Source organism: Anser brachyrhynchus, assembly GCF_964034855.1.
Source record: "Anser brachyrhynchus genome assembly, chromosome: 8".
Classification (NCBI taxonomy): Eukaryota; Metazoa; Chordata; class Aves; order Anseriformes; family Anatidae; genus Anser; species Anser brachyrhynchus.
In genome coordinates this window covers 28,568,282-28,593,270 of record NC_137702.1, presented here as the reverse complement: position 1 = coordinate 28,593,270, position 24,989 = coordinate 28,568,282, and the positions used below count along the sequence as shown (strand labels likewise).

Below are 24,989 nucleotides of genomic sequence, written 5' to 3'. Positions count from 1 at the left end.
ATTATTACCACGCTCAAAACTGAAGTCTCAGTTCATCAAAATAAAGTACACTAAGTTTTCTCACATCACAGAAAAGTTTGTTCAATCTTTGGAGTGACTTCTTTATTAAGAAATCAACTCCTATCACCCATTCATCTGTCAAGCCAACCTCTTATGCTAACTGCAAGATTTTCAGACAAATAGCTTCATTCTCTTTGGCCCATCATCCAACCAAAAATCTCCTGAAGGAACAGCTGCACAACCACCCGACAGCTCCAGAGGTTCCCCTTCAATCACTTTTATCATGATACCCAAAGAGTAGGAGGTAATATCACAGTGCTGATACTGCTGTTTAGTATGCAAAGTCATGTAGTCTCTGTGCACCTTTGTTCCCCTCTGTCTTGCTATCCATGTGCTGCTTTTTGTCTTCTACCCAGATTGTAAGATTTCTAAGGCATTAACTGAGAGCTAGGCAGTGCCTGTATCTCCTGGGTGCTATAATGCATGAATAATAATTATACTAACACTATCTGTTCAAGAGAAAAAGCGGGACCAGCAGTCAGAGACCCATGTAGTCAGATGAGCAAATATAGGGATACTTTAAAATGACACTGAAGTTCTGCCAGGGCAATGTTAGTGAAGTCAGAGGACTCGGGAAATTTAATGCAACTCTACTGAGTAAGACAGAAGGAAATCAGAGAATAAGACTTTGAACTGGAAACTGGGAATCTTTTTTCTCAGCTTGGCCATTTCAAGTAGAGTATTGAGAAATGGCAAAGGCAGACATCACTACTAATCCACAGGTGTTTGTGTGAAACATCACCATAATTTTAATTTGGCTGAATTGCAAAGAGAAATCAAAATACTGAAGTGAAAAGTTTGACATCGCATTATTATTTTATGTTATTGGTGACATAAAGCTACTGGGATATAAAATATCAGCTGTTTCCACTAACACTAATCCACGAGGAGAGGAGAGCTCATCAGCAAGGTTCAAACTGAAGGACTGTCACTTAAGTTTGCATTTATTATCCCTTTTTTTATCGTGATTTTTGAGATTCTAATACTGTGAAATTTAGATATAGATAACAGATTTACAATCAAGTATTTGAAAGATGTGAGGAGAGATATATAAAATGAAAAACATTAATCTGAGTGATTTAAATTTTGAACTTTGTTTTTCCTAGGAGAAGTTCTAGAGGTTTAACCAAGAAAACTGAGGTGAAAATCAACAGAGAAAGAAAAAGAGAGACCAATCCAGAGGCTCAGTCATGGTGGCAGTGCCACAGCCTAAAACCAGCCTTACAAATCCAGTAACCAGATTAATGCTGGGCATTTTGCTGGGATGTGAGATGAATGTTTCTAATCATCCATCTGCTGTGGCATATTTCACCATTTAACCCTGACCAACTTCAAGAGACAGAGAATTGATTTGGTCATTTAGTTAACTGAAATGCTTAAACAAAAGTTTCTGCTCACATTGGGAGTAAGTCTTTCATGAAAAGCTTTGTCCGTCTTGAAAGAGAGCTCACAAAGCAAGTGAGACGTGATGGTGGCCATTAGAGAGTGGGAGGATGAATGCGAATTGCTGCTTGTGAAGTGCTGCTTTGCCTGTCTCAGGAGAGCAGCTGCCAAGCACACTCGAGAAAGAAATCTGAAATCAGACATCTGTATGTGCACTGCATCCACCATGTTTGCGCTGAGGAGAGAGAACCATATGAAGCAAGACAGCAAAGGTGAAATCCAGCAAGACATCCTACTTTATTGCCATGGCAACCCCACCCTGATGAAAAGTAGAAAAACAATAAAACATCTTTAGGAAAAAAATCAGTTGTATCTACCAAGGGAATTGAGGAAGATGCACTTTAAGGAAGAGCTTGACATTTCCACCATTTGGTGACTCTTTGAAACAAAGGTATGGCTGCAGCTTTTGCAAGCTGCAGAGTTAGAACATATTGTACTTGATAAATTATTTAGTTTGTTTAGCAGCTGAATTCTGAATTATAAGTGAAAGCTGTAGTTACAGTTTAGAATCTTTAATGTTGCTGTAGCCAAACAGAATATTATTGTTATGATATTCCTTGATGTCTTCTGACATCTGTCATCCTTTAGCACTTGAATCACCTTTCCTGCATTAGACTTTCCAGGACGGATGAATGTGGATGCACATGTGTCTTACGCAAGCATATGTTTGAGTCCGTATGTGTGCTCTTACAAAGAGTTTTAGGCATATATGCCTGCTGTATCTGAATTTGTTATTGATTTTCATGTGAATTGAAACAGATTACGTACAGGACACATATGGACCCCACTGAGGTCAGGGAGCCCAGCAATGAAGCATCTGCTGGTAAATGAACCAACAACTTTTGCACCACAGTAACGATAAGGAACCAATATGTAACAAAAGAGTACTCTGTGCAAGCTGCCAAAGGTGTAGAGCTAAGGCAGGTGGAAAAGGATTGTGCAAGACAGTTTTTCTGCACAGCTCCTGTGGGAGTTGAAACTGCTCTCACAGTCTCATTCCACTCCCTCTCTCCAGAAGGCTCCTGAAATGTAGCAGCAGCTGCCCTGGTACAGCCTGCCTCTGCCTGTGGTGGAGCTTTCTTGTACAGCAGGGGGCTTACTGGCACAGGGAGGTGCACTATACCTCCCCCAGCCTTAGGGAATCTGATTTAGTACACTTGTGTTTGCCAAGCATAATCCTTTAATTTTCATTTGTTATTTGCAAACATTATTTTTTGTAACTAATTTGCATGGGCAATGAATATTCTAGTTCTGTACAGTAATGAGAAAAGCAATAAGACTATCTTACCAAAGGGCACTTTTAAAACTAGATATATTACTTTCTGTTTTAAACAGCATATATCTGATATGGCTGTTACTGTTAGCATTAACTGTAGCTAAGCCATTACCGTGGCATCTGGATATCTTATTTCAGGTTATAATTCCCGTGTACAAGGTGGTAGGTATATCAAACAACAGAAAAATAATTTATTTTACAATGAGATATGAAGGTGAGAACTGACTGCAGATCACTTGATTCCCAGACCAGAACTTTACATGACCACCTTCCCCTCTCTCCATGTACGTAACTTGGCAGAGAGATCAGCCTTCCTCAGCTCTGCCTGTTCACACCACAAAGACACCCCGTGCACTTTCTCCCTTGCTCTTCAGCACCTGCCCAGGTGTGGCTGCCCCAAGGAGGAGAGAGCAGCCCAGGAGCAGCCCAGCAGGACAGGTCTGCCCCACCACATGAAACATGGATCTCTGCACTGACACTATGCACCAGCAAAAGGCAGATGTTCAAAAACGAGATTTAACATACAGTCCTATAGGCAGTCCCGCAGAAGCGGTCTGGCAGGTGTGAGAACACATTTTTGAATGCAACACTGAATCACAGAAGAGAATCACAGAGTCATACAGAAAAAGACCTTCAAGATCACCAATTCTAACCATCAATCCGACCTACCATGTCCCATCAATAAACCATGTCTCCCTTAGTGCCACGTTCACAAGTCTCGTAAACACCTCCAGGGATGGGGACTCTACCACCTCCCCAGACAGCCCGTTCCAGTGCTTGACCACCCTCCCCATAAATAAATACTTCCTCATGTCCAATCTAAACCTACCCAGGAGCAACGTGAGACCATTTCCTTGTGTCCTGTCACTTGTCACCTGAGAAAAGAAGTTGACACAACACATCACTGCAAACTCCATTCAGGTAGTTGTAGAGAACAATGAGGTTTCCCCCAGTCTCCTCTTCTCCAGACTAAACCCCACTCCCTCGGCCACTTCCCATGTGTTTTGCTTTCTCGTCCCTTTGTCAGCTTTGTAGCTAGTCTCTGCACTTTTTTTTTTTTCTTTTTCCTTCCCCTAAAACTCTAAAGGGAAACTATGGCCTTTAGTCTTTAACACATTCATCAGGAACCACATCAGAATTTAACACAATACCACATTATTGCATGATGTAAAATGGAGTTATGATCACAAGAATTTGTAATAACTCAGCAGCTGGTGTGTGCCACCCTATGCTGTGAAAAGCACATACAGATTTCCTTTGAAATAACAGCAGTTCAGAAATATGCTTGCTTAGAAAAATTGCAGAGATGACATGCTCCCTGGTATCAAAGAAAAGAACGTTTGGGCTTTTTCAGAAACAGGTCATTCATGTGGGAACAAAACCTGTGCATTGTGGCCGAGGTCATGGAGACCTTGGAAAATTCACCAAGAAAATACAGCACAAACTAAAGATTCCATCGAACACAATTAATAACAGCTCAAACTTCCTTCACTGAGGATATAGCAGGAATAGCTGTCTCCTTGCAGTGTGTGCATCGTTCCTACTAATATTAATGAGATATGGCTTCCTGTACTTTCCATCAATATTAATGAGAGATGCACGTGCCACTAATGTTGATGGCGAATATACATGCGTGTAACTCCCATTAATGATCATTAGATATCCACAGGAGAACCCTCATTAATGCTAATGAGTGTTGCACGTATCTGTAATTCCCACCAGTATTAACCAGAGATCTATGTGCATGTATTGCCCATTAGTGTTAATGAGAGATACACATGCGTGTGGCTGAAACTGTCATTAATGTTAATGCGATGTGTGCAGGAACTGACAAAAGAAGATACTTTATCTTGATAACTGAAACTTGCCCTTTGTGTTTGGGTTCCAGTTCATCTTTAGAAAATGCATTGCTTTCTATTAATAATCTAGTTTGGGTATTGCTGTGGCCATGCATCTAAATACTCTGCAAAATTAAGACAAACTGCAGAGATCCATTTTTCAGATGATGTGAAGTCTCTATATCACAGATGAAAGCACAGCAATTTGCATGTTTATGTCAGGGTCAGTATGTAGAGTAGGTGAATACATGTTTTACTTCTATGGGATTTGATCAAAATTGTATTTCTTAATTGCACTAAATCTCACCTAAGGCTGTACTCTGATAGGTGATTAGGTAGCTGTGATCTACCTCGAACTTAGGTCCTGACAGCTACATTCTCACTGGAGTTTCTCCAGGGACCCATGAAGTTTGTGGCAACTTCTGTTACAGTTGTCATCCCTAATCAATTAGAGACTGCATGTGGAGGGTGATGAGTGGACTTGAGTTGTATCCTTCAGTGAAATGAGTCGGTGGAACTTGCGAACTGGAAATGTGATGCATTGGCATTGTCCTTTGCTGTTTCTGAGGGACAGTGCCATTTCCCAAGCCTGCCTATTTATGGAAAAATTGTCTGTGCAGATACTGAATTTTGATGCATATATTTCACATTACACAAAAAACGATAGATAGTCAGACAGTAATAACAGAAGACCTCAAAGTGTTAAAGTTAAGAACAATGTTGAAAAAAATAAGTTTCCACTATATTCCTTCTTAAAAATTTAACAGGGCACATCACACCAAGCCTTAGGAAATCTCAGAGCTTCTTGCCTATAACAACAGTCTTATTCTCTACTGACAAGTGACTGGTACAGTCACTTTTGCGTTACAAAACAAGTATAACAAAACAGCAAGGTAGAATATCACACCTACTTTGCACCATATACATGGATTCTTAAGGAAACACCTAGGGAAGGCGTGGGTGTGTGGGAATAAGCATCTATTGTCCTTTTAATTCCCATCTGTTCTGAGACTGAAGTTACGTGTTAAGACTAGAAGACAACTGGTCAGAAAAAGAAAACTTAACGACTCAATAAGCCATATGTTTGTAAGAAAAACAAATCTGCACCACTACGTTGCTTTATGCTTAGAAAAAATAAGGAAAACTGAAATGTGATGGCATTGTCTGTATCAGAGAGGGTTCATCTGCACAGTACAGTCATGACAATGGTATATTCTATCTGGTCTAAGAAATTCTTGCTCCTCAATTTACACCTCCCCAGCCATTTATTCCCTGGCTCACACTACAGCTCTTGGTGGTACCAGCATAGTATAGAACTGTGCTTTGAATTAGATAACTGAAGCAAGCTGTTTTAGAGGAAGCTCACAGAACTAGAGTGTTCTGCTGGGTTCATTGCTTTCCTTTTTATTGGATCTTTTGAATGATCCAATTACCAAGGAAAGCTGTATTAACATAACTGAAACTTGCTAAAGACTACTGTGCAAGGGTGGGAACAAGCATTTTGAGAAAGGTGTCTACCGCAAGAGAAAATATCTCACCAACCTGCATTCTCAGGTCCACCAATGAAAATCATACACAACTTCTGGAGATAGCAAAAACACAGCATTCTCTGGGTTTCCAAGGCCTAAGGCCACACATTGGAATATAACTTAAACCAACAACACCCCATGGCTTCTTTTTCCTGTTAATCACTTTTTGTAGATGCCCCCATCTCGTTATACAAGCTACACCCGATCTGATTTATTCCTACCAAACAGAAAGCAAGGGGTTCCGAGTCAGATGAGCAAAATGAAAACGAAGCAATCCCAAACCTAAACAAAATAACCACAAAGTGAGTTCCTGGAACAGCATGCACTCCAATCTAGGAATAAGGAATTTAATTTGGCACTGGGCTTCATGTTAACAGTAGACTAAGAACTAACAAAAGTCTATCACAAAAACATGACTTAAGGCTCAATTTTCCTTTCTAAGCATGTAACCTTTGTTTACATATTTGCAGCTGTGGGGCTTAGCAGCATAATCAAGTGCTCCCAATTTTAATTAAGGGAGTAAAATTTGCATATGCAAACTCCCCTCTTACTGGTGTTAATGCCTCAGCAATGCCAGCAGCATTGAAAGAACTAAGAAAACAAGAAAAGGCAAAAATCAAAAAAAAAAGAAAAAAGAAAACAAACCCCAGTAACTAATCAACTTTGTTTAACCAACATAAGGGAAAGAACAGAGAGAACAATACAAAATATTTCCAGTGATACAGCCAACATGCACTGAGATTCTGGTCCAGCCTTTAAGTGTTTCCCTGGCTAATGCAGGATCCTAGTCCTGTCAGAGCATTTGACGTAAATGACTCAAACTCAGGTTTTGTCACTGTGTGGGAAAGCCAGGCACAGGTGAAAAGCCTTGTAGTCTTGAGTAACAGCTGTTGGTAGAAGTACTTCTCTCCCACACCCTGTAGATGCTCAGGGCTTCAGAAGTAAACCTTTGCACCTTGGACATTATTAAAATGTTCCAGCTTGCTGCTCCAGCTTTGCTTTTGGGTCACTAGAAGCATGCAAATCCTCAACGGGGAGTCCTGACAAGAACTGGGCAAAGCTGAATATCTATCTTAAAAAGACATCAAATCCTGTGTGTTTAAGATAACATCACTGAGACATTCACAGATAAACCAGCAAACCAAAATATTCAAACATGCATTTAGAGACTACTGGAGATTGGAGGAAATTGTGTTTGTTTCACATTAGTTTAACTGTAGGTTCCTCTAGGAAAATTTGGACAGTGGCAATTCCCAACTGCTCATCTCCAGAAACTCCTCTTTTTTAAAGAGAGAGACAGGAGCATGGCACAACATAATACTGCTTGGAGCAATCTTACTTTCCATTCAGGCACCTGAGTGGTTTGGGAAAGCAGTCCTTAGAGCACAGAAAAGAGCACGCCATGGAGATCAGTATATCCGTATTAACATTGGAGCTGCAACATACTACAAAATACTGTACAACGTAACAGGTACCAGAGGGGCCACTATGGTCTGTTGAGTGAAATACACCCTTTTAGAATTGTTCCAATATATATTTACATGATAGACCAGAAATACAGAGCTGATCTACTGAATAAACACTGCAGTAAGCTTCAGAGCTGTTACGGTCTATTGAGTAAATAATAAAAAGTTTTAGAATGGTCCAAGCATATATTTTCATAATATGAAAGAATTGCTTCTGAGGAAACTATTTTGTCAATTCCCAGGCATGTCCATGAGTGATTTCCTTTCTTTTCCTTTTTGTTTCACCATTTAGATTATTGCATATGCCACTTGCATAATGATGTACAGTTCTTTCCAGTCCCCGGACACAAATCATAACAATCCTTTTGCAAATTCACCCCATACTAAAGCTGTTTAGCCACTGTAGTTTAAGGCAACAGCCTCAGTGACTATTTTAACAGAAGCTGAAAATGGGGAAAATCAAAAGTAGTGATGAGATACGCAAAGATATTTTCTAGCAAATTGGTAAGAGTTGAAATAGTGTCTCTCTGCCTACTGTAGACTATAGCCTTCCCTTTATTTTCTGTTCTATTTTTCAACTTTAGCCTTCTTTCCTAAACTAATAATGGAGGGAAACCTTTTCATAACACTGCATTTGATGACACAGAGAAAAAAAAACTTGATCCATGGACATTGTTAGACTTGGTCATAACTTTATTTCATCCTGTGACTTGAAAGGGCTTACACAGAATAAAACTAATCATCAGTCTGTGAAATACACCTACTCTGTGAAATACAATAAATTAAGACCATACAAAAAATTGATTCCTACTGGCAGTTAACAAGAAATTTGTTGTCTAATTATCCAGGGTCCAACTAGTCATAATTGACATTCTGACAGCCTAGGAACAGCTAAGTTAATAGGGCTACATTTTGTTCTCAAATCTCTAAATCACGAGGTACTCATCTAGATTATACAACTACAAATGTGAGTAGAATATTTGCATGTGAAATGCTTTTATGGCCTGTCCCAAGAGCTCTGCTTCATCAAGGAGGTACCCCGATTCTTTTTTGGTCCCACAAAAAGTGGTTAGGTGGCTCCTCTGCACTGAGGAAACCGAGGACCTTGCTCACCAGGGAGGCAGATAAGAGCTCCAGCACCTGCGGTACAGAGCAGTAGAGAGACCTTTCCAGCTCCACCTTCAGTCTAATGTGAAATAGGAAGGAAGTATAGAAGCCATATTAGAGAGTATGTTATTTTGAAAAGAAACTGCAAAGAAAAACAATATGCGGTGCACTATTCTTCTTGAAGGTAGAGAATTGAAAGTATGTGAAGAGTTACGGCAGTTTAACATAAAGATCCAAGACAATGAGTTTCAGAAAGTAAAGAGGTACTGTTTTGGCTATCCATGTCAGCCAGAGTCCCCTTCTGTTAGTGGAGAAGGCCAGAAAAGCATCTCCAGAAAGAGGCTCACCTGACCTTGTCTTGGAACTCCACCAAACAGGCTATTTACACAGCTGTGTATGAAGCATGGGTACTTACGAAACCAGTTTAAAACAGACGCTTTCATTTTTAGACAGTATAAGTCTGATAAGATTAGTTCTGCATGTGATTTCAGCAGCTGAAGTTTTGAGAAACATATCAAATGTAGGGTACAAGGTACACAGACAAACAACAATTTTGCTGTTGAGGTTAGAACCAAAGATTAACATCATAGGGTTTCATTCAGCTTTTTTGATGCCTTTCAGCTAAGGATAAGAAGCAAATCCAAAGTTTTTTATAGTGCAGAAATAACTGACTGTGTGAAAAGAAAAATCACAGAAACACTTGGTTTTTTTACGGAACTTTTATGGAAACTCCGAACTTTTATGGAAATTCTGTGAATTCAGAAGAAGAATGAACTTTGAATGATTTTAATTTTACAATGTGTATTTCAAGCAGCTCTAGCAAGATGGCTTCTAGCAGTTACCAGATCCATTGCACAGAGTGTTTTCTCATATGGAAGACAGTACTTCTTGTATCAAAAGAAATAATAATTTTGAAAAGAATGCTCAGATAATTTCTTAGATCAGCTAGTGCTTTCATGGTGACTTTAGATTTTTATTTTTAATCAGAAGCGAGTTATCAGTATCTCTAGGGTTTCTTCATATGGGAGAAAGGGTAAATTCTCTTTGGTTCCATGGTAAAATAAAACAATCCAAGGTGTTTACCAGCTGTATAGTGAGGCTGTAAATTATTAATGAGCATCTGTGGGCTTTTCATTTTAGTACCCTGCTACAAAGAATACAATGATTTGCAACATTTACTAATGTGATTACCTTTCTAACAGAGAAGACTGTGTTTCTTTCCTATGAAAAGAATATATGATTTGTCAGGTGAGAGAAGATCAACATTCTTACAGAATAAGGCACGTACTCATACACTCATATATTACAGCTAAGCAAATGGATTAAGGCTATCTGAGATGATAAAGTGGTAGCAATTCCATCTATGTGCCAAGTCCATCAAGCCAGTGTTTCTCAACCCTAAAAATCGAATTAGTCCTTCTACAGACGGCAGCTAAATTTAGCAGAACTCCTGCTTTGCTCTTGAGTTAACCACGGTCCAAGGAAACTTACTGAATTCAAATGAAAATATCTACTTGGGCCCATCTGTGCTTGAAACTGGGTTTTCAAGGCTCTGACAAGGAAGAAGTAATAACAAGGCAACTTGCTGAAGAGAGCGACATGCTCGCACACAATCCCTAAGCTCTGATGCCTTCCACAGGGCAAAACCAGAAAGAAGGAACACCACACACCCTGGGCTGTTTTGGAATGATCAGACCCATAACCGGATGGTGTGACATGGTATTTGGTGCATATCTGTGTGTGGGGCAACGCACATTCTCACTCACCTGTTCCAAGCTACAGAAATGCCAAGTGAGAATTAGCACTGCCAGCAGGCTCGTCAGTGCCATGATCCAAAGCAATCTGGTGCTATGCTGGTGGGCTGCTCCTACCCTCAGCCACTGCCACTGAACTCAGCCACGCTGGACTGAAGCACCCAAGCATGTAGGAAAATATACCTCATCATCTTTATCTGGCAACTTACATATTTAAAAAAACAGTTCAGTATTTCACACTCATTTGTCACCTGGCTAAACACCACTTGATTTGGAAGAAACTAAATCAGACCTCTTAAGCAGAACATATGCCAATACTACCTTGATTAACTAACAGTCATTACTATACACTGTCATCAGTTTCCACGGAGATAGAACCAGTAAAGCAGCTATCCCTATTCAGCATGTCCCAATTAAGTAGAGTATACAGTAATAATATTCTACATTTATATACGCCATTCATCTCAAGCACTTTAGAGATTATACAGTGCTCAGATACCACTGTGACAAGTGTATTATAAGTGCCCCCGTGTAGCCACACTGAGCTATAGCAGCTTTTCAAGTACATGGGAGCAGTCAATTGGTATGCTGGTATCTGAGCTACCATAGATGAAGAAACAACGCTGCAGTGTCCCTGATACAAACCCATAACATTATTTAAAAAAAAAAAAAAAAAAAAAAAAAAGTTCTTGAGCCTCAGAATCTCCCTTGGGTAGAAAGACATTTAGCTTTAGATCTAATCAGAATAAATCCATGTAATATAATGCACAGAGCTCAATCAATTTAATTTGAGAAAACAGTCAAGACACCTATTCCTATACATAAATCCACAGATCCTGAAGATTAAATATTGCAAAATCTGTTGTTTGGACTGCTAAGCTCTCTTTTCCAGTGACTGAATGATGAATTATTGTTGGATGCACTTTCCTCCCTTCAACAGCTAAATTCACTTTTATTTCCTCCTTCCATATTAGATAGTATTTCTGACTAACCACCCACTTCTACAACCCTTCATTTTTTGTTATAATTGTCCATTTTATAAATGCAGATAATATTTAATTTCCAGACATATTTTCTAAATGACAGTGGGAATGAAAATGAAGTATTGAACTTAGCTATTGCCTTTCTCTACTATGGTTTTGTACAATACTTTATAGACATGGCATATACAGCATCTTGTTTAACCCAGCTGTAACATATATACATATCCCCCTTTACTTCTTAAAGCTCCTCCCTCAAAGTTCACTTGGGATTGTACTCACACTTTAAGCTCTTGAAGTGCCAGTGGTTTAAGAACAGGCCCTGCTACTTACTGTGAATAACCCTTTCCATCTGCCCTATTAGGCAAATCTTACCATCAACTAAGAGAATTTAAACTATTTGTTTAGGCGGTCCTGTTGTCAGTTGGATGAGGATTGAGGATTTTATTTCCCTGAAAGAAAGCTAGGTGGTTTTTGTTTGTTTGTTTTGTTTGTTTTTAATGTCAAGGATGCTGACCAGTCTCTTTGCAGACCTACTGCTTTCTTTTGGAGATGTCAGTTTTCAGTTCTTCTGAACTTCTGCTCTGTTTTGCACATCCTATGAAAATACTATTGGTAACGTGCCATATTTTAAAATGCTTTTACAGAGAGAAAGTAGTTCATTCAGGTCATGTGTCCTATTCACATTCTCTTGTTACTTAAAGAAGATGAAGAGGTTTTGCTCAAATCTCTTAAAATAAAAATACTACTTTTGATAAGAACTAAGTTCAGAAAGCTGTTTAAGCCCCTGCTTAGCCCTGGCACATGCTTACCATTTGTTGCACGGGGACTTAATTCACTCTCACTTAATGTGTCATTCTGGAATAGAGACATTTCTCAGAATCGAAGTTGAAGTACTGCGAAGTTTAGCCTCCGAGGTGAATGTTTTGGAAGGTTAATAGCCTGTGGAAATAGAGGAGCCCTATGTTATGTTTAGTACTCACTTTGGCTGAAAGATGAAATAGACTCACTTCACCCAGCCGCTAAAATGCAGCCACCTGTGGGGAGTAATGTGCCAGCTCTTTAGTGCAACAGTGCAAAACCATTTAAGAGGGAAGTGAAGCGTTATGCCTCAGTCCAAAGGGAGTGTTTGCCATTGTTGTCACTGAACAGCACGACATTTTTCTCTGGGTGGAAGGCACTGTCTGTGTAATGCTGTATTTCAAAAGGATTTGGGTTTGGATACGCAGGAAATGGGACCGTGTCATCAGTTAATCAATAACTCAGCTCGATGGACTGGTCTCCCTACTTAGCACTCGAAGAAACCAGTAGAGGCAAGAACGTGGACGCAGTGAATGTTACTTAATGTGAGTGTCTACCTAGAAGTGTTAATTATATTTATCAATTTTATCACTGAACCCATAAAGAGAGTCTCAAATATTTGGTACAACCAAATAGCTTTAGCAATTTTGCTACATACTGAAATCAAAGTTTAATTACTATAACAGGAGTTTGCTTCTTTTCTGGCAGAATTTACTCTCTCTCTGTAATTAAGTGAATATCTCCTATAAGTTCAGGTTTAACTTTGATCTGAATTTCAACCAAGCCAAATATATTCACTTTACAATTCACCTTTATCCTGCCAGGGTAGAATTGGAAAGACAAGGTGAAAGTCTGGGGAAAGATCTGCAAAAGACAATGCAACAAAAAGTAAACTGCAGCAGACCAACAAGCATCATTCTAATTCTCCGAGATGATTTATTTAAGGACACCTTACATTTTATAGGTTTAATGTATTAACTGTAGTATTTTTCTCCCCTTGGCTTTCCTTTCCTTAAGTGCAAGGAATTTAATTTCCCCAAATTCACATTGCTACCCATGCCTGCCCTCGCCCTCCCAACACGCAGAAGAGAAAGCACTACCTTGGTTTTTAAACCTGTAAAAATACAGATTTGTAAGATTCTGGGTTGGTCAAATCTCCTTAAATGCTTTGACAAACTTTGGCCTGAAGGTGGCAACATTGAATAATATTCTGAGGAAAAGAACCTTCGCATACAGATACCTTTAATTAAAGGTTTATATTTTTAAGCAATTTATCCTTCTCCCCCATTAGTTTTTGGCACTGTTGAGAGAGAAAGAAGATGGGGTATTGTACATTTGTTTTAAATAATCTTAAGTGCACATTATACACAATTATTTGCAAATTAAAAATAAAGCAAACAAACATATAATTTATGCATAAGGCAACCCTTCATCCCTTCAATTTAAAAAGAATTTTTAAAAATATATGCTGCATGTTCCTTTTCATGGTATCACTATAAACAGATGCTCCTAACTCTGAATCAAAATTAGTGCAGGTTCTTTCAAACTGGACTTTACCTTCATGCTAAGTTATTTCACCTACGCTCAGTAAATATTGTGCTTTAGGAGGTGATGCATTAACCAGACAATAGGAGGTGCCATTTGGGCAGTGCATTGCACAGTGGCACCAGCTAGGTGCCCTGCAGACCACGTGAAGCACTGTGGCTTTGGTTGACTCAAGACTGGCAGCTCAACAGTGAAGGAGCTTGGCCCAGAATGTTTTGTGGAGAACACAAGGACAGAAGGATTTTAAATATTATTTCTAAGTTCTTCTTTAAAAAAAAAAAAACAAACATTTTTTTTTCTTAAAAAGAAAAAGTTCTACAAGTTGGTATTATTAACAAGATTAAGATACTTCTTCATTCTCCTTAAACTCTCATTTGTCATTTTTCACCAATTTCCACAGTACCCAGTGACTTTGACTTCTGTAAAATTTAGTGTTTTCTGATATCCCACTGATTACTGTCCTTTTGGCTACATGAAAAAAAGGTATTATACATGGAATTGAAATATTTTACATAGTCCTCACTAGTAAGGCTACATCAGCACCGCTGTGAACATTCCCTAGTGGCAAATAGCGGTAGCTTAAAAAAGAGACCTAACTAGGGCAGCCAGCAAACAACAAAAAATAAATCCTCAAAGTTCAGAAGACAGTAACTATTGTATTAAGAGTGGTTAGGAAAGAAAACCGACTGCTGAATTTGCCCTGTCTAGAGAAAAGATGACATGATAACAGGCTTTGAGTACTTAAGAGGAATTAATAAAAAGAAGTTGGAGGCTGCTGTGGGAGGACTGTTGGCAGCATATGGAAAGCAGGTAGAAGTACAGTAATAGCTCAAAATTACTGAAGGGGAAAATGTAGACTAAATAGTATAAAATGAGTGAACAGGGAAGTAATATGGCAGAGGGTCACTGATTTCAATGCAAATGTTCATCCCTGAGGATCATGTTTGCAGAGGTAGATTACACCAGATTTTTATATATATATATATTTATTATTTTTTTCATAAGTCTAATACATATGGGTCAGATCACTCCTCCTTGTGGCAATAACTCGAGGAGGAGAGTTTTACACAGAGAACCCTGCTGCCAGGGGACTGCCTGGTGCAAAGCAAGCCAGGAGCTTGGATGCTTACACCCTGCTTGTTCTCACTCCTTTGTAACAGCCTCCACGTTTTACACAGGCTTTTCCAGCCTGAAAGAGCACAAGAACCCCTTGCTAACGATGGCTCCTATTGGCTCTAGAGACGAGCTGATGTAAATAAAGCATAAAAAAGAACTGCTAGATGGAGTACCATTAGTTCAGCTGGAAAAAGTGCCATTGATGAATCAATGACCTATAAAAACAACTAATTGCCATCATTTCTGACAGAAGGTTAGATTTTGACTGTGTATCCATCTCTGAACAAAACAGAACAGTAAATTATTACCCATTCAAACCAGCAAAAAGACCCTTGAGGAGGGACGAAGAGGAACATAAGACTTTTCCTGCCTCTTCTTATCCCCCCACCTGCTTACCTAATAGAACGCATAAGCAGGCAAATTCTCTGATATTGTTGTACCTCTGGAAAAGAGATGGAAACCAGCCCCCTCGGGATATAAAAGGGGTTCCTCCTACATGACACCACAGTTGCAGTCTTAGTCTTAAAGATTAGCCATCTTTCTGGTGGGGTTTCATATGCTTTTTGAGGACAAGTTCTAAACTCCTTTTTAATGCATCTGCTCTGTGCTTTTCCATGCACTTAGTCATTAAAGTAGACTTACTACCTTTAGCATTTCTATTAAAACTACATATTCAGAAAAAGAACAGGGGCTGAGTGAGTCACTGACAAGAAAGCACAGGTATCACAGAGGGAAAAGATGATGGTTATTTCCAGGTACATTGTGTTGGAAATTGAATAGACTGGGTGAATAATCGCCAAAGTTGTAATACAAACCACAGCATTACAAGGTGACAAGACAGAAGAGAAAAACTAACATGATCCCAACCCTATATATTCAGTTCAGACTCCATGTTCTGACAAAAAATCATAACAAAAATGATAGAAAGAGTGCCAGTACATTTTGATACCTGATCATTCACTGAAGCTACCATGACTAAATGTTCATGCACAATGGTGTATGCAGCCTACTTCTGCAAGACCACCATAGCTAGGAAAGGTTTCCGGATTGCAGCTGTGGGGACAAATCAAGCGCATGAGTAAACAGGATAGTCTCAGTACAAAAATCTCATAACAACACAAGTTAAAATGAATTAAGCAATTAAAACACATGACTGAAAATAACATATAATAGATAAACAAAACTAAACCACTATGGAAAGCTTTGTTTCAAACAGAAAGGTTGTTATCAGTGTTAAAGCCAACACAGCCTTTGGGCCTTCTCAGAACTGCTGTGATTTCATTTTGCAGGCCTAGATCTGAAAAACAAAGCAGCTAGGTACACACCTCAGATACACTGTGTTTATGCTTGGCACACTGGAGAATAGAGGCAGTTTGTGCTAGGCTCCCTCATCCCAGAGCTGGCATATGAATGGACCAGTCCCAGGCACGCTACTGTGCAGTCACAGGGATCATACCTCATGCCAACCCTCAGGGAATCACTGAGCACATTATCTCCAGTGTTCTCTTGTTTTCCAGATGGTCTGGTCTTTCCCTAAAGCAACTGTAAAGGCACCCTCTGGTTCATGAAGGATGGACCTACATAGGTATCACTGCTGGGCGCGGACTTTTGCTGTTGTGGCTATCCACTGGAACAGTCTGAAGATCACTTGATAGATAGGACTTGCTAGAGCATGACAGGGCTTTATGGTGCCATATACATGGCCCATTCCATTTGCCAGGATAGTCTTTGCAAGGTTCACAGTCCCAAAAACCCAGTGCCTCAAGCTAGAATACCTCATCAAGGTAAAGCACCTTTTAATGTATGAAAGATTTTAAAGAGCATACTTTAATAATAAATTTTAATTGAGTCAAATGCTCTGATTATTTGTGCTTTAATTATTATGCCTCTCCTTTCTTACTCTCCTGAATTGTGGCTATTTTATTTGCAATAAGGACTCTTTTGATGAAGCTGAATTAAAGCCTGGGATACTTAATTTTGCACAGAATAAAATATTTAGTGTGTTAGTTCGTATTCCGATGTGCTAGACCAAAAGTTCTCACGTGTAACAAAAAGAAGACTCAGTCAATCAGCAAGAACCAACCAGGTCCAACACTGGCTGCAATGATCTATGATTTTGCTGGCATCTCTTTTACTGAGGAGAATCCTAGTGAAATCACTTTGCAATGTACCTTTGGGATAGGAGCTTCATCTGCTTCATGAGATGTATTTCTAAAGCACTTGTAGCTAAAACATGGATGTTTTTGTGGGAGTTTTAAAGCCTACACAAAGAAAATGATTTGCTTGTGGGTTCTCTTGACAGTTAGTCCTGGGCCCTGGAAATAATTTTTTTTTTTTAAGTGGTGGGTCATCTCAGTTATCTGTGATGGAACTTATTGTACCATTTGCAGCACTGCCTCTGAATACATTTTCTGTGTTTCCTTCTTTTTTCCTTTCCTAAAAGAACCCACTGTAGGAAAGCAGAAAAAATAAAATTCAGCTTGAAGAAACCTTTAATAAAATGAAGGAACACTATGGCAGAAGCAGCAGGTCATTCTGTAAGATTCATTTACTAATTTTTAATGTATGTCACAGCAGGATAGTATGAGTCTAATTGGATTTGAAAGCAGTGTGATTCTCCTGTAATAAAAGGCATATTTGCCAGGGCAGCTACAGGAAAAATTATTCCTACTGGGTCTTAGATTTAGGGGACAGCAGAATGAAAGAATGAATACACACAGTTCTAGTAAATACCCTTCTATATGACTGGAATGCCACGCAACTTCAAATCACAGCTCCAAAAAAACCAGGATTTATATTAAGTTTAAGTTGTCTCCTACCAACAACCTCATATTGATAGAATACCTGGGGGGAAGCTTTAAGGGAGATTAGCAAAATAATCCTTTCATGCTGGGAGTTGCATTTCTCCACTTAAATGGCCATTGGTAGCAACAAAAATGCCTGCGAAACTGACAGCAAAAGCAGTTATCAATAGAATTCAGAATCTGAGTGTTTCCTGGAGTCAGCTTAAATTGTCTATTAATAGAGAACTATCTCACACATACTTCCATCTTTCACAATCTTTCGGTGAAAAAGTATGATCTATATTATATCAATATTTTTAATGAAGTCGCACCAACAAAGAAAACATCATATTAATTCATATTAATTTTACCTGCTTTTTTTTTTTTTTGTCTTGTGAAAAATGATCTGATGGTTAGCATTAAAGTTCTTCATTTATTTCTTGTTTAATACCTTTTCAAAACACACAAAGGAATTGTGCAAGCACTGTCTAAATCTTGTGAAGAACATAAAGGCTTTCTCACTACACTTAAAAAGCTGAACTTTCCTTCAGCCCCACCTGCAATGACAGATCAAGGAGATTTTTGTTGTTAAAAAAGACTGCCTCCAGATACATTTGCTTCTCTAACGGACAACGTATGGATAAGAGTTGAGCAGAACTGCTATGGTTAAGTATGCAAACAGAAATAATTCGACCTGGCAACCCTGCTGAACAGAAATATACATTTTGTTTAAAAGATACCATACACAAGTAGCTTCAAATGAAAAACACTGGCTTGAGTTTTGTGTTTTTTTTTCTCTATTTTGTTATTCCTTCAGAATAATACAGGAATAACTCCATTTTCCTACCTGATATTCCACCATTTTATTTCTGGTTTAGGATCCTACTTAGGGCACAAAGTCTCATGAATAAAGCAAATGATATTTGAGGTAGCCATAGGCAATATGGCTACCTCAAAACAAACAAACAAACAAACAAAAACATATTTTTTATAATCCTTGCTATAAAATTAGCCACAGAGCAAAGAAGGCGAAACACTGCATCACCTAGGATGAAATGCAGCACCACTCTGGATGGACCTGAGTCTTTGTGGGAAGTAATATAAAAAGACCTTGGGGACACTGAGAGTGTGCCAACAGTCCTGATGTGCTCTGGTGTACTGAGGCTTCATCAGGTGAAACTGAGGGAAGAAAATCTTGTCTCATTTCCTTCCTGTACAGGAGATTTTAATTCTAGGCTAAAGGGCTGCACCACAGAGTTTCTACTGCCAACGAGAAGAAAATATTACTTTGCCAGTTAAGTGTAAGTCTTGAGATGCCCACGAGAATACATTTTCCAAGTAAAGAATGATCATTTGTTGGAAGTTTGTGCATTACTTTTGCACAGGTCCACTTCACTGTGTAAGATGCAACACAGTGGGAAAGCAGGCCAATTTCCTCTCTTTTTCAAATCAAAAGAGAGAGAGAAAAAAGAGCAGTAATAGCAGACCAGGGACCTGACTATGATGTAACTCTAATTCTGTATCCTGAGGTAAGTTACTTCACTGCAGCATACTTTCATGCAGGTCAATATATGAATGGAATCCGGCCAAATGGATTTGCATCAGTATAAGCCTTTGCAATTGCTATGAAAAACAGTCCCTGAGTTTCAAAGCAGTTAAACTCACACTTCATCATAGAGTTTGAGAAGGGAGGAAGATCCTGTCTCCTATGCCCCTATATGATACAGGTAAATCAATTTGCAACTTTTTTTCCCTCCATGATGGAGACTTGTACTTACTGAAAAAAGACCCCGATGAGCAACACCACCCATTTAGAGATAAGGGAAACGAGGAATGTAGGTTCTGAGACCCAGATCCCCCAGAGTTATTCATATATATAATCGCCTAAATAGAAGTCTAGGCCTATGTTCAGAATGACACGAGACACTGGTGATGGCACTAGAAATTGCAGTCAGAGCACTGTGCTTTAACCCGACAGGCAGCTAAGCACCACACAGCTGTTTGCTCATGCCTCCCCCTCAAGTGCGATGGGGGGAGAGAATCGGGAAAAAAAAAAAGGTAGAACTTGTGAGTTGAGATGATGACAGTTTAATAGGACAGAAAAAAAGAGAATATTATTATTTGTTATTATTATTATATCATATAACGCATATATATTATCATATCTCACCATCTATATTATTATAACTCTGTAAGCACTACTCTGCAACAACTAAAACGTCACTGTGCTATCAGCATTATTTTTCTCCTAAATCCAAAATACAGCACATACCAGCCTCTATGAAGGAAATTAATTATATCCCAGCTGAAACCATGACACTGATCTCGAAAGGTCCATGCAGTTTGCTCCTCACCTACAAGACAGTTTGTCATTTCCCCTGCATTTTCAATGATGACAGAAATTTTCTAGATAAGTATCGTGAAGATGTAAACTACCTTCTAAAAATATATGTAGCTGAAAAAATCCTACAAACACAAGTTTGTAAATTTCAGAATAACTAGTATTTTAGAAAACGGGAGAGGATCAAGAGACTGATAGGAACATATTACAGTCAGAACCACACCAAAGGCATAAAATTGCTATGCTGAACTTCAGCACTGAAGATAATGAGACAATATTTCAATCCCACATACCAAGTGTGATTTTTCAATTATCTGCAAATAAAAAGTTGTACAGAAGCATCCACAAAAAAAAAAAAATCAGAGAAAAGTTTGATCTTATTTGCCTTTTATTTCAAAAATGTCCACTTGATGTGTTTCTATGAACATTTTGTAAAGAATAGATCTGTATAGAACACTTTGTTTTTGAAACTTAAATTTAAGCAAAGAATCCTATTTTTTACAATTTGTATTAAGTTGTATTACTTATTTCTGCTACCATTTTCCTCCTAACATTACATAGTGATAAGAGATATTATCTAGTTTAAGCTTTCCACCGATTTAGCAATTTTACTGCTACAGTAGTTATTCGCAATTAAAGTTGCATACCCTGGGAAATCATGTTCTTTATATACAAAAAAAAAATGCTTTATCAAAGCATTTGCTGTACATAAGGTTGAAGGGACATCTTTGCCACCTAAGAAACACAGAATAGATTAGCGAGGAGATTCAGACAATTAAGAAAATGTAGGTGAAAATGTAGTACAGCATTAAAATGAGAGTCTTCAGACTCACGCAGAAGATTAAAAGATTATCATAGAATCATAACGGTTGGAAAAGACCTCCAAGACATGGTCCAAACATCCCCCTACCACCACCAACACCCACTAAACCATGTCCCTAAGCACCATGTCCAATCTTTCCTTCCCCGGAGACAGTGACTCCACCACCTCCCTGAACAACAAGATAGATTACTTCTATCTTGCAAGTGTTGGAAATGAAGGACCCAGGTAACCCAGACATCACTAACACTATTTAACTTTCTGATATATAACTATTCTAAAGTTAAGTTATTAAGGGATTCTTCTATTAAAAGCCTTATTGTAACCAGTGTAATACTTGTTTTGACATTTTCTCTGCACACCTTATTAATATTGCCCTTCATGTTTCCCATTTTCTTAACAACACTTTCAGTAACATTAAATACCTAGAAGTTCAGCTAAACAGTTTGCTTAAACAATTTGTTGAATGAAGTAACAAACCAATGAGCACAACTCTGTAAAGCTACAGCTAAACAGACAGAAGACCACTTGTAAGTTTCTGTGTGTTGGTAAGGAAATATCCTGAAAAACAATGTTTTTACCTATTTACTTCATGCCTTTCAAGGAAATAGTGTATCTACATCAACAGGAAAATGCTTTTATCAGCACACTTTACATCCACTATGTGCATTGGTAGCACAGCTGTATCAGTATGAACCTGTAGCATAGACAACATTTACAGCCTAGTAACAGAGTTCAAATGCAGGCTGTAGCATCCATGTTATCTATCTCTTCCAGAATGTTAGCTAAAACCTCTTCAAAGCCAGGGAGTAAGGAAAGGGTAACAAAGAAACTGGGAAATAAATAAAGCCTTTAAAAGTGATTTTTGCATTTTGAAGATTTCAGAGACAGTTAACGACTTTAAAATAGAACAAAAACATGAAGTCACTGCACACATTGCATACAAGTTACAGAGCATCATCCAGTGTGGTACTGAGTGCCTTCAGCTGCAGAAGGAGGTGAGAGAGTGCAATACTGAGCAAGTGATATTTAATAGCTTGTTGGATTTGGGCTTTAAAAATTGACTCCCAGTTTTGGCTTGTCAAAGTAGATGATCTAGTTGTTTTTATTAAGCAAGGAAGTAGTTGTATAGAAGGCTTGAGGGTCAGTGAGATAACTTGCTTCTGCAAATTACATAAAGATGGGGTGTGACCCTGAAAGCATCTGTAATTCAATTTCTGAGTAGTTTCACTAACAAGTATAGCAACATCTTCTCCATCTTTCCACTTTTCAAGGACTAGTAAAGCTTAAACATTTACTCTGAACTTCCAGGTCACCTAATTCAATTCTCATAAAAGAAGCATGAAGAGCACCTAGGTATCATAAAGATGCCAATCACTAAAGTTGACTTGCATGTAAATGCTTCTTTTTTTTTTTTTCCCAGCGCAAGGTAATAGGATTTGATTATCATAATGAGATTTACAAGGAATTGTTCCTGTCATAACTTGGGGTGGAAAAGCTGTGAAGTCTTTTTAACCTAATTTTTCATCATGCAGATTCATATAATGCAATAGTCAAAACTAATTTTCTTGCAAAATGGAAGAGAAAGAAGACTCTACTTTGTTATATCTCATGCATTAAGGTAACAGGCATTCTAGAAATAGCTAGCACATTATTTCTTCCTACGTTAGTGTGAGAAATGGAAAGACTGAACGCATGCCACTGAGTATGTGCATATGCATCTGTTTTCCACTGAATACATGCCTGGTGGTTCATATTAAAAATGCTAAGATGCATAGTCAGAAAATGACCTTTTTTTTTTTTTTCTTCTTCAATAAGAAGAATCAATGAGTTCACCGAAGTTGCTTTATACTCATACGGACAAAATTGACCCTTATGCAAGTCTTCTTAATTCTGAAGTTCCCCTGGTAGGGAGAAACTAAATGCTAGTGATTTCCACTGATTTAAATTTCACTTAATTGGTTTGAAGGACAAAATCACAGTACTGCCTTCATCCCTCACTTTCTCTTCAAGTGCACCCTGAAAGTAACTCCAAAATACTTTTAATAGGCTGAGTTATGTGTTCTGCAGGACAATAATCTTCATCGATCAAAACTGGAAGAAAATACAGAATTATACCCTGCCATTGAAACTGTCTTGCTTCCAACTGCCAAAATACATAATAAGGGTTATCTCAAATGCCTCACTTAAAAGGGCAGAGCATGACAAGAGAGGCAGATCTGAAAGGTCCAAGAAGAGACTGGAACAAGGAACCTACATTGAAAATGTAAGCTACATAAAATCTAACACATGATAATATGCTCTGTGCCTACAATGCTGCTGAACTGAAAAGTGAAAATGAACTTTAAAAGATGCTCAGTGCAATTTAACTTGGAAACAACAAGCCATGGATAACTATTGTGAAGGACTCAGACAGAAAGGGCATGAGCTCTTTCGCAACTGAAGATGGAACAAGTGATTTTTGCTGCTCCCTGGACATCTAAAAGCAGGTGAATATCCACTAAGACACTTTGATTGTGAGCTTCATTAAGAAAATGGTATGCTGTTTGTTCAGACAGTCTTTCCATTAAAGGCACAAATAACTTATTCATTATATACCCAGTTGTTTTATTTCATAGCTATCACATGCCTGAATTCTTGTACATACATCTTATCAGTGATCCAAAGAAAATCAGATTTTAACACCAGTGTTCAATGGTGTTTCATTGGAATCTTAAATAATAGGTATCCTTAACATCCTCAAAATGTCATTTCCCATTAGCAGCAGGAAGTAGTGGTTCTGGAGTTATACCAAAGATCTGTCCCAGAGACATTTTCAGACAGGTAGCAAAATATTTGCGTTTTTAAATCCTTTCCAAGAAGTTGCAGAAAGTCAAGTACCATCAGGATTGTGGAGAACAACAGTGTGCTCTCACTGAAAATTTGTCAGGAATAAAATTCTTTTATTTTGATCTCTAGAACAAAATTTTAGGAACTTTCAGAATGTAGAAAGATGTATTTCCTAATTTTGACATTTTACATAAGCTCTTCGGCTACCATTGCAATTTCTAGGAGTTAAAAATCCAAGTCTATTTTTCCCAATAGCTAATCTAAGCTAACTGAATATCTTTTGTTCAACTTTATTCAGAGAGGAACAGTTGAAATATTTATGTGGAAAAAATTAATGTATTAAAATATGATGTTTGTATAAATTCTTCTATAAAGTACTATAAAATGTCTCCGTTTCCTAGTCTTAAGGGTACCCAGTCTTTCCATTCATCTTAAGGGTGAAAAAAATAAAATCTTTTCTCTTCTACATAGCGTCCATAACCCCCTTCATTTCAGTGAAACTTGTGCTCAATTAGTGTTGTCTCATAAACATTTATTACTAGATATGGTACGTTGTGGAAGATATTAGAGGGATTACTCTATGCCCTAAGCAGTATGTCTGGTAATACATATTACTGAATTTGCAAAATAAAACTATAGTTAGTATTCCTCAATGGAAATGATCACATATTCTTCACTGAAAGACTATTTTTTTTTTGTGTGTGTAAGAAAGTTACTCACCTGAAACTGGCATCCCTTCAGGGCAGCAGCAGCATATTGTCACAGGTGATGCTACAGAAGTGCTAACTGCAGAAGCAGAAATGCTGAGAGGCTCTTGCTCATTGCATTAACACAGATTCCTCAACAGCAGAACTGAAACTAGAACTCTAAGCAAAAGGGAACTACAGGTGGTTCCCAACTCCAAAAAGAGTTGGATGCAGGATAAAAATTTTACCAAATTATTATTTTGATCTGGACGCTAGATTTCAGGTTTAATGTGTTTAAACGAAAAATGAAAGATTTTTTTTTTTTTAAATAAAAATATAATGACACAGTTCTTCCAGAATAGGAACCAAAATAATGCTAGGCAATACAAGCCTGACCTAATGCCCAAGGGCTGTGACAACGCATGAGGAGAAGCACTGATAACCCTCTCTGGTAAACATACATCTAACCCTGACGAAGTACCTTTAATAAGGAATTCACCCCCACGCTGAGGAAGACATTGCTTTCCAGATCTTAGTAAATTTATGTCCATTTGTTATCATATTTTTCAATACAGAGTTTAATACACCTAGAAAGCACTGACATGTGGCCAGACA

The 24,989-nt window shown here is 38.2% G+C and overlaps 1 protein-coding gene across 8 annotated transcripts in view; it reads right to left on the bottom strand.

Annotated features, from left to right (window-relative positions):
* Positions 1-24,989, bottom strand: part of LOC308199452 (uncharacterized protein) — a 490,488-nt gene that overhangs the window by 27,210 nt on the left and 438,289 nt on the right. For 2 of the 8 annotated variants that reach the window (XR_013954661.1, XR_013954662.1), the window contains exon 1: positions 6,160-12,254. The exons of the other annotated variants lie outside the window; for them this stretch is intronic. The gene's annotated coding sequence lies outside the window, so the exon portion shown is untranslated. Of the gene's footprint in view, positions 1-6,159; positions 12,255-24,989 lie in introns of those variants that run through there. 8 annotated transcript variants of the gene reach the window in all.